The sequence below is a fragment of the Mchenga conophoros genome, linkage group LG9 (assembly GCF_057382185.1).
Source record: "Mchenga conophoros isolate Kocher_MC1m ecotype Shallow Benthic linkage group LG9, M_conophoros_male_GT1.1, whole genome shotgun sequence".
In the NCBI taxonomy this organism is placed as follows: Eukaryota; Metazoa; Chordata; class Actinopteri; order Cichliformes; family Cichlidae; genus Mchenga; species Mchenga conophoros.
The window spans coordinates 2076414-2087143 of NC_140534.1; the positions used below are offsets into that span (position 1 = coordinate 2076414).

The following is a 10730-nucleotide window of genomic DNA, read 5'->3' on the forward strand; positions in this document are numbered from 1 at the left end:
GTTTGGAGTACTGCTTCTCTTGCTTGACTCTGAACATGACTGACAACTTCCTCAACAGAACAAATTATTGTTTGAACAGCACTTTCAGTAAGACCAGAAGTGAGCAACAGTAGATCCACACATTCCAACAAGCGAGTCCTATGAAATAACAGTGGGAACCTGTGATATAGATGCAGAAGTAGATGGTTGATCACTAAAAAAGTCTCCTTGAGAATGTGTTTGTTGGACAACTTCCTGTTCCATCCCTACATGTTTATTTTGACAACGACTATGTGCATTATGGAGATGTTTTCTAAAGCCACTGTAAGTACAAAAAGACGAAAAACATCCCTGCTCTTCACATTTTAAACGCAGATTTTTGTTTGGATATAAACCATGATGACATTTTAAATGTTGACAAGGGCTGAACAATTTTTGTGGTATGTTTTTCAAACAAAGCATTTGGACATTGTCAAACAGTTTTTTTAAACCCTCCTACAAGCGTGTGGACCTTGTGGGCATTTTAACGGTCTCGCAGCAGACGGGCTCTCAGTTCCTTGACTCAAGGTCTTTCTTTTGTGTTTCCAACATCAATGTTGTAGATTGTGATTTGAATGAAGGTGTAAAAACTGGAAAGAGCTTCATCATATGAGAGGCTGAAGACAAAGTGTGCTTTGAATAGCCCATCAAAAGCAGCCACTGAAGTTGGAGGATGACATGGGATAGCTTTCTGGTCTACAACGATGAAGAACCACTGAATGTTCTTCTTTTGCTCACCAATGCAGAGAAGGAAGGGCTGCCTGGTCTCAGCTTTCTCCAGGAAAGTAGTGAGGCTGACTCCTTCCTGGAACTTGAATAGCACATTTCAGTCATGAGTAACAACATTTTTTCATCTGTTTGGCTTGCATATAAGGTCTATGGGCCCAAGCAAGTAACCCGTCTTAACACAAATGGATCCAAGTAGAATAAAACACAGTAATGCTTTATTAAGGTCAATTATGGAGTTCCACAAGGTTCAGTGCTAGGACCAATTCTGTTTACATTATACATGATTCCCCTAGGCCAGGGGTCTGCAACCTTTAACACCCAAAGAGCCACTTGGACCCGGTTTCCACGCAAAAGAAAACACTGGGAGCCGCAAATACTTTTTGAAATCTCAAATGAAGATAACACTGTATATATATATATTTTTTCACCTTTATGCTTTGTGTGAACAACTAAAGTAAGTAAGTAAAGTTTATTTATTAAGTGCTTTTCACAGACAGGCAGTCACAAAGCGCTGTACACAAATATTAAAATAAACAATACAATCAATAGACATTATACACAATGTAAAAGATCAAATGTAAAGAATGGAAAGATTATAAAATACGTAGATCAACAAAAGGCTTGTTTGAAAAGAAAAGTTTTTAACTGCTTTTTAAAAGAATCCACAGAGCAACTAAGGTGTGTTGCTTATGAAATCCATGAAGTGCTAAAGAGAAAATTACATTTTATTCATGTAAATAACACATTTTGAACTCTTAAAGAAATATAACAAAAGGAAAGACACCCAGCTGAACTAAAGTGATCCAGCAAACAAAAACTGTTGTGAGCCGCCACCCTTATATCGCCTTTGGGCTTTTGGAGCCTTGACCTGACTTTTTAAAAATAATTGAAAAAAAGCACTATGCTGCTAAAAAAAAATAGATATTTGCAAAATTCTGCCGAAATATGTATTTTACCTGGTTAATGTGTGTGGCGGGGCGTGGTCTGCAGCGCTGCTGCAGGGGAGGCGGACGCACCTGACCGGCACCCGCAATCACACCTCATCACCTTAAAATCTGTGCTCTCTCTGCTGTTGTGTTGGTCTGTGTCGGGCTGAAGAGCTACAGCCGGCTGTGTGCGTACAGCAACCGTGTGTGAACAGTGGTCAATAAAGAGATGCTGAAAAGCGTGTTCATGCAAACATCGTCGGGTCTGCCGTGATATGTTTACAATAAGACTTATGGTCCCGAACCTCTGCGCACAGTGTCTGCTGTCATCCGAGGCGTGAGCGGTGTTTGCTTTTATGTTTGTTTTTGTTTGTTTATGTTTGTTTTTGTTTAGTTCACGGTGGGGAACAGCTGCTGACATAATGTGGATCCGAAGATCCATAATTGGCCTAGCTGGGGTTGAAAGTCTCGATAAATGCACGGCGTTTCGGCGGGTACACCGGCTTCCACGAGTGTGACGCTTATTTTGAGCGATGAAAAAATAATAAGATATAATTTTATTTTTATATTTCAAAATCACAATAATTCTTCAATTTAGAACTACAAGTTAAAAAAAGAACTAAACACAAATAAAATTCACTTCAGCTAAATACTTATAATTTATTTTCCCAAACCAAGCCGCAAAATAAAGACTAAAGAGCCGCATGCGGGTCCGGAGCCGCGGGTTGCCGACCCCTGCCCTAGGCAGTATCATTAGAAGACATAGCATACATTTTCACTGCTATGCTGATGACACCCAGCTCTATCTGTCCATGAAGTCAGACAACACGCACCAATTAGTTAAACTGCAGGAATGTCTTAAAGACATAAAGACCTGGATGGCCGCTAACTTTCTGCTTCTTAATTCAGATAAAACTGAGGTTATTGTACTCGGCCCTGAAAATCTTAGAAATATGATATCTAACCAGATTCTTACTCTGGATGGTATTACCTTGGCCTCCAGTAACACTGTGAGGAACCTTGGAGTCATTTTTGACCAGGACATGTCCTTCAACGCACATATTAAACAAATATGTAAGACTGCTTTCTTCCATCTGTGCAACATCTCTAAAGTTAGAAATATCCTGTCTCAGAGTGACACTGAAAAGCTAGTTCATGCATTTATTACTTCCAGGCTGGATGACTGTAATTCATTATTATCAGGAAGTCCTAAAAACTCTCTGAAAAGCCTTCAGTTAATCAAAAATGCTGCAGCAAGAGTCCTGACAATATACATGTTGATGATGAGTCCGACCTCTTTGCCAGGGGTTTTATCAACATTATGGATTCTTTTCATTTTATCCAGCATGTGTCCGGCCCCACACATAACAAAGGTCACACACTGGACCTTGTCTTTACCTTGGGTTTGAATATTGATTGTATTTGTTCTAAGGACATTTTTATCTCTGACCATTATTGTATTCTTTTTAACATGTCTTTTCACGAGCCTATGTCTCCTGTTTACCGGAAAGTTATGTCGCGCATTATAAATTCCTCCACAGCGCAGAAGTTCTCAGATGCTTTTAATTTAACACTATCCCCACAAAACGGTGTTGATTTCTCAACAGATCTATTTAATGATCATTGTCTTTCGATCTTAGATGAAATCTGTCCGGTTAAAATGAGACCTGTGCCTGTTTCCAAGTCCCTACCTTGGCTAAATGATAACATCCGCTCTATAAAACGTAATTGTCGTAAAGCTGAGCGGTTATGGAGGAAAACTCATTTAAATGTTCATCTCCTTTATTTAAAGGATCTTTTAGCCTCTTTTAACAATGCTATTAGAGATGCAAGGGCTGCTTACTTTTCTCAGTTGGTTGCAAAGAGCAGAGGTAATCCTAAGGTCTTATTTGATACTATTACTGATATCATTACTCCTGCTCTACCTGCTGCCATTATTTCTTCTGCTGAAGACTGTGAAACATTTCTTGCTTTCTTTTTAGAAAAAATTAGCAATATAAGGAAAAAATTGTCACCATCAGCATCTGCACTGTCAGTTCCTACGCCAGTTCGGCCTGTTGTTTTAGAAAGATTTTTACCTGTTTCACTAGCCGAACTGGGAAAAATAGTTAGTGCAACAAAAGTATCCTCTTGTTCACTCGACATTTTACCCGCATCATTATTCAAAAATGTCTTTTACTCTATTGGTCCCTGTATGCTCACTATAATTAACACCTCTTTGGGATCTGGCTAAGTTCCTGCCTATTTTAAAACTGCTGTTATACACCCTCTGTTAAAAAAGCCTATGCTGGACCCATCTCTCACTAGCAACTACAGACCGATCTCAAAAATACCGTTAATTGCTAAGATTTTAGAGAAGATTGTGGCTAAGCAGCTTACAGCAGTTTTAGACAAATATAACATCTTTGATAAATTTCAGTCTGGCTTTCGTAAAGCTCATTCTACTGAAACAGCCCTTCTTAGAGTTTCTAATGACATTCTGATGCAAAACGATGCGGGTAAGTGTTCTGTTCTTTTAATGTTGGATCTCACGTCGGCCTTTGACACCGTTGACCATTATATTTTGCTTGATAGGCTGAAATACTGGGTTGGTGTATCTGGGTCTGCCTTAGAGTGGTTCTCCTCGTATCTCTGTGAACGATACTCTTCTGTGGCAGTTTCTAAGTACAGGTCATCTTCTACGTCCCTGTCCTTTGGTGTGCCACAAGGCTCTGTGCTGGGGCCATTATTGTTTTTAATTTATTTACTTCCTCTCCAGCATATTTTGAGCCCTTTTGGGGATATTTGTTACCACTGCTACGCAGACGACATCCAACTATATATATCTTTTAAACCTGAAGATGCTTCAGAAGGAAGACAGGATAAAGACATGCTGTGGAAGAGAGACAGAGGTTAATAACAGATATGATTCAATGCAGAGAGGTCTATTAATACATAGTGAGTGAGAAAGGTGACTGGAAAGGAAAAACTCAATGCATCATGGGAATCCCCCGGCAGCCTACATCTATTGCAGCATAACAAAGGGAGGATTCAGGGTCACCTGGTCCAGCCCTAACTATATGCTTTAGAAAAAAGGAAAGTTTTAAGCCTAATCTTAAAAGTAGAGATAGTGTCTGTCTCCCGAATCCAAACTGGAAGCTGGTTCCACAGAAGAGGGGCCTGAAAACTGAAGGCTCTCCCTCCCATTCTACTTTTAAATACTCTAGGAACAACAAGTAGGCCTGCAGAGCGAGAGCGGAGCGCTCTAATAGGGTGATATGGTACTACAAGGTCATTAAGATAAGATGGGGCCTGATTATTTAAGACCTTGTATGTGAGGAGCAGGATTTTGAATTCAATTCTGGATTTAACAGGAAGCGCCTTGAGGCGACTTTTGTTGTGTTTTGGCGCTATATAAATAAAATTGAATTGAATTGAAAATTCTAAACTGCGGATTTTAAATGTGTGTTTGGAAACCATCAAAGGTTGGATGGCCGACAATTTCCTCCAACTAAATGAAAATAAAACTGAAGTCCTGTTATGTGCTCCAGACAGACATGTACCCAGCATAATGAATGCTCTTGGTCCCCTTTCAACGTTTGTGAAACCATCTATCAGGAACCTAGGGATAACCTTCGATCCTGCTCTTACATTGGATACTCACGTCAAATCTCTGGTTCGGTCTTGCTTTTATCATTTAAGAAATATTTCTAAATTGAGCCCCATAATAGCTCATACTGAACTGGAGATTGTTATTCATGCTTTTATTTCATCACGACTGGACTATTGCAATTCACTGTTTACATGTCTAAACAAGAGTTCCCCGAAGCGTCTGCAGACTGTCCAAAATGCTGCAGCAAGGCTTCTGACGAAAACATCGAAATACTCACATATAACACCGCTGCTTATACAGTTACACTGGCTCCCTGTCGAATTCAGAGTCCACTTTAAGATTCTGGTTCTCACATTTAAGGCTCTTCAAGAACAAGCACCATCATACATCATTGAACTCTTACAGCCCTATGCCCCTAGTAGGTCTCTGAGGTCTTGTGGTCAGGGCCTACTTGTTATTAAGTATACGAGACTGAAAACTAGGGGTGATCGAGCTTTTGCTACTGTGGCCGCCAGACTGTGGAATTCTCTTCCTCAGAACTTAAGATCTGCTATTTCACTGATTACTTTTAAAAAACAGCTAAAAACACATCTTTTCAAAATTGCATTTTGTTAACTTTTGATTGTACTTCGTCTTTTTAATCTGTGTCTATACCTTGTAAAGCACTTTGTGATCCCTTATCTAGAAATGTGCTATATAAATAAAATTTTACTTACTTACTTACTTACTAGAAAGAGAGAGCAGATTTCTCCTGTATTGGCTTCTCTTCATTGGCTTCCTGTTAAATCCAGAATTCAAAATCCTGCTCCTCACATACAAGGTCTTAAATAATCAGGCCCCATCTTATCTTAATGACCTTGTAGTACCATATCACCCTATTAGAGCACTTCGCTCTCGCTCTGCAGGCCTACTTGTTGTTCCTAGAGTATTTAAAAGTAGAATGGGAGGGAGAGCCTTCAGTTTTCAGGCCCCTCTTCTGTGGAACCAGCTTCCAGTTTGGATTCAGGAGACAGACACTATCTCTACTTTCAAGATTAGGCTTAAAACTTTCCTTTTTGCTAAAGCATATAGTTAGGGCTGGACCAGGTGACCCTGAATCCTCCGTTAGTTATGCTGCAATAGATGTAGGCTGCCGGGGATTCCCATGATGCATTGAGTTTTTCCTTTCCAGTCACCTTTCTCACTCACTATGTGTAAATAGACCTCTCTGCATTGAATCATATCTGTTATTAATCTCTGTCTCTCTTCCACAGCATGTCTTTATCCTGTCTTCCTTCTCTCACTCCAACCAATCACCGCCCCTCCCTGAGCGTGGTTCTGACGGAGGTTTCTTCCTGTTAAAAGGGAGTTTGTCCTTCACAGTGTCGCCAAAGTGCTTGCTCATATGGGGTCAAATGATTGTTGGGTTTTTCTCTGTATGTATTATTGTAGGGTCTACTGTATAATGTAAAGCACCTTGAGGCAACTGTTGTTGTGATTTGGCGCTGTATAAATAAAACTGAATTGAATCTAATTGAATTTTTGAAGTTCACATTGTACTGAACCCATGTCTGTCAATTAACTTCTTTTGGAAAGGAAAGCGACAACAGATTTGATATCTTCCGATATCTATCGATGCAGCATGATTTCATATCAAATACACAAAAGATAATTAATTAATTTCATCATTTCTGTTTTTATCTTGTGGCTTACCATTTACGAAAAATCATTAATTGTAAACAGTGTTTACAAAAAATGCTATTAGAGCATACCTTGACAAATCTTACAAGATGATTGGCTGCCTGTGAAGAGCTTTGTTTTTGCGGGGGTTTTATTTGTGGCCTTTTGATGTTGGGGGCAGGAGATGCAGCAACAACAGAAGAGCTGCCATATCACTCTCCCAGCCTTAAAGACAAAAAGCATATTTGAGACAAAAGGTTAAAGATGAACTGAAATTCTGTTAAGAAGTTAAATGATGAGATTTCTGAAAATGCTTAAACCACAAGGATGCATAAATTACTTCAGTCTATTTGCAGTCAGTTAAGTGTATTAGGACAGACAAAGGGAAATGTAAGTATTTTATATACTGAAATACTGTCCTAATTTACCCCAGTCATTTGAAGCCTCTGGATCAAAAGATGTTCGTAACTCCTCAACACAATGACTTGATGGAAGACTTTGGCTTTCTCTGATGATTTTTTGCTTGAAATATGAAGGCCACTTTGCAAGAAATCTTCCAGAGGCCTCATCTACAAGCATCATTGTAAAATCCTGATCAGTCTATTAAAAAGACAAAACAGCAACCAAATACTGGTTACTTAAGTGTTCTGGGCAAAATGTTATCTTTGGTTTCATATCATGAATGTATGTAACTTTGTAATTTTAACATGTTGTCGCCTCTTGGCCAGGACTCCCTTGAAAAAGAGGTTTTTAATCTCAATGGGACTTTTCCTGGTAAAATAAAGGTTAATAATAATGAAATGTCTATAAATATACTCAACAACCCCGGTGTTTCAAGGAAATGAGGGAAGACATCCAAGATTGATGATGTTCCATCTGGGTCATGAACCAGCTTCTGTCTGTATTCAAAAGTAGCTTTCATCTTCTCTTTAAGCACAGACCTATCTGTTGAGTGTGTAATAACAGACAGAGCCTCTCTGCACTCCTCACCAAAAAGTCGTCCTCTAACAAACAAAGATTCTCTTCGGGTTGTTGGACTGTTTTGAAAGTTTGGCCTGGGACACCCACTAGCACCATCATAGGTATTGCGTTGGACAGTCTTGAGTCTCCAAGCAAGATAGCCAATATTGGCCTCCAGATCATAGTAATGGTCCTGCTCATGCGTGCAAATCAGTCACACACAAAAACAAACAAAAAAACATACACAACAAAAAATGGAACAAAGGAATGCATATTTGGTACCACTGTAACAACATGCATAAATTACAGAGATGTTGCTTTTCAGAGATAACACTTACATAACAATTTTTTGAGTAAAGATCTTGGAGATATGGAAAAAGCGTTGCAATCCCCAGTGCATAGTTAGTCCGAGCACTTATGGGTGGAATCCTCCTTTCAAAAACAAAAAAAGTGTATTGCTATTCTGCTCACTTGACAACTTTTTTAGGATCATCAAAGAATACTTAGCCATGTGATTCTATCATATCTGCAACCAGTATGTTGACCATTTGTTGACGAGTTGGATGTCACAGTGTTTTAGTTTTGTCGTTTTCATTGAAAATTTCCTTACCCTTTGGGTTTGGCCTCAGGACAGTATACACCAAAAAAAAAAAAAAGATTTATACTGATTGAACTGAAGCAAATTACACAAAAAAGTTAGTGTTTGTAAAATGCAGTTAAGCACTGGAAATTGCTTTAGGCTTTGCTTTTAACCTGCTTTGCTTCATTGCGATCAAGCTCTCCTAGGCCCTTGTTCCTGTTCTTTGTACTTTTGTGGATAATAGTTGAATCTGATGAACAGGTAGAAGCTGGGGACGATGGATGGTCTGACAATGGAACTGGCGATGGTAAGAGGGCAAGACGGATTGGCTGTACTGATGACTGTGATTAGTCTTCAACCACACTGATCTCATTGTCTTAAAAAAAAACAAAAAAACAAAGGCCATAAAAGGGATTGAAAAAAAATTGTGCAAAATGCATATGAGAAGTCATAATATATGTGGTTGAACATTATTCCAGTTGTTATATCTGATAACAGCATGTAATATGCACTCAACATGTAAAGCATTTTACAGTTTTTCAACAAAGAAAATTGGAATCTGAAAGGTTGTTAAATCTGGCCAATATTCATAAAAACATTGAAGATCATGAAGAAATGTACTCCTTTAAATTATAATGGATCTACTGTACCCATAACTTGGGATGGGTATCGTTTAGGTTTTATCCGATACCAGTACCAAACCGGTACTTTTGAAACGGTGCCGGTGCTTAAACAGTGCTCAAACCGGTGCTTAAAGAATGGAGAACATAAAATTGGTCCAAAAACCTCTCATGTTCAGCTGTTTTTTTGTAAAAATATAACAATGTCAGCCTTTTCTGCAGCTATAGGGGATTTATCGAATCACTCTTGGCTGGAAGCAGTGCTTAATCAATGGAAAAAACACAAACTTTGTCCAAAAACCTCTCATGTTTAGCTGTTTTCCACTTTTTCTTTGGTCATTTTAGTCTTTTTGGCCAGGGTGAAGGGAGTATCTGCCATCAAACAAGAAGACAGCTTCATGTAACTACAACGGTGTTTGCGAGTTCACCTTACGTGCATTAATGTAATAACGTGGTTAGCCTAATCAACGTAAATTACACACGGATAACATTAAGCTACTCACGCAGAGAAGAAAGGCTGCTGCTGCCATCATCATCCTCATCATTTCTGCTACAGTGGCAGGGCTAGGGTCCAGGACTCTCCTCTTCGTGTTTTTGGGGGATGTTGCTAACTCCGGGTCCGATAACAGGCAACCCACCCGCAGTAGATGTGCCCGGTGTGAGGTCTCGCAGCAAGCTATCAAATACGGCGCATTTCTCGGCTTTTAACAAAATGCTATACGTCGCCAGGTGTTTCATCAGATTCGAGGATTTACCTCCTTTGCAAAGTATCACCTTAAAGCACTTGTTGCAGGCTTGCAGTTTGAAGTACACCCAGACTTTGACTGCTTTGCCTTGGGCATTTTTAATCTGTAGCTCTGCTCTAAAAGAACGTACGTACCTGGGCCCGCCTACTACGCTTGCAAAGGTAAAATGATTGGCTAGAATCCAAAGTGTGTGACATCTCAGGGGGAAAAAGCACCGAAATAAAGCACTGAAATGTGTGCTGCTTTTCGGTCTGGTTACTACCGTTTATGTCAGAACCGGTGCCATAATGGCACGGTACCCATCCCTACCCATAACTGCCCCATAACTATGTGGTTTTGTCCTGCTTTAGTTTTTTTTAATTTTTTCGTGTGTGTGTATGTGGGGGGGGGGGGATGGGGGGGAAGTTATGGGCTTGGGGCATTGGGGCATCTGAGGGTCTCCTAGGGTTGGTTTCTTGGAGAGCTTAATGCTCTGATGGCTCTTGCATGGTGTTTCTTTGTGGAGAAAGACTCGTTTACAGGTTCAACTCCTTCATTTAAAAGACCTTTTAGCTTCTTTTAATGCTTCAATTTGTGATGCAAGGGCTGCTTATTTTTCAAACCTAGTCTCCAGGAGCAGAGGTAACCCCAAGGTTTTGTTTGACACTATTAGGGATATTGTCATTCCGGTCACTGCTGCTGTCCCAATCTCTTCAAATGAAGACTCTCCCTCTATGTACCATTTACCTGCTCCAATTTTACCAGCTTCAACAACTCAGTGTCCTGAGTTGTCGAAGCTGGTCACTTCAATGAAATCATCCTCTTGCCCCCTTGATATTTTATCAGGGTCTTTGTTTAAAAATGTTTTTAAGTCCGTTGGTACTAGTTTTCTTATAATTATTAATGCATCTCTGCTCTCTG

The 10730-nt window shown here is 39.6% G+C and overlaps 1 pseudogene; it reads right to left on the minus strand.

Moving 5' to 3' along the window:
* Nucleotides 1–541: 541 nt before the first annotated feature.
* LOC146566591 (uncharacterized) lies at nucleotides 542–8110 on the minus strand (annotated as a pseudogene).
* Nucleotides 8111–10730: the final 2620 nt, after the last annotated feature.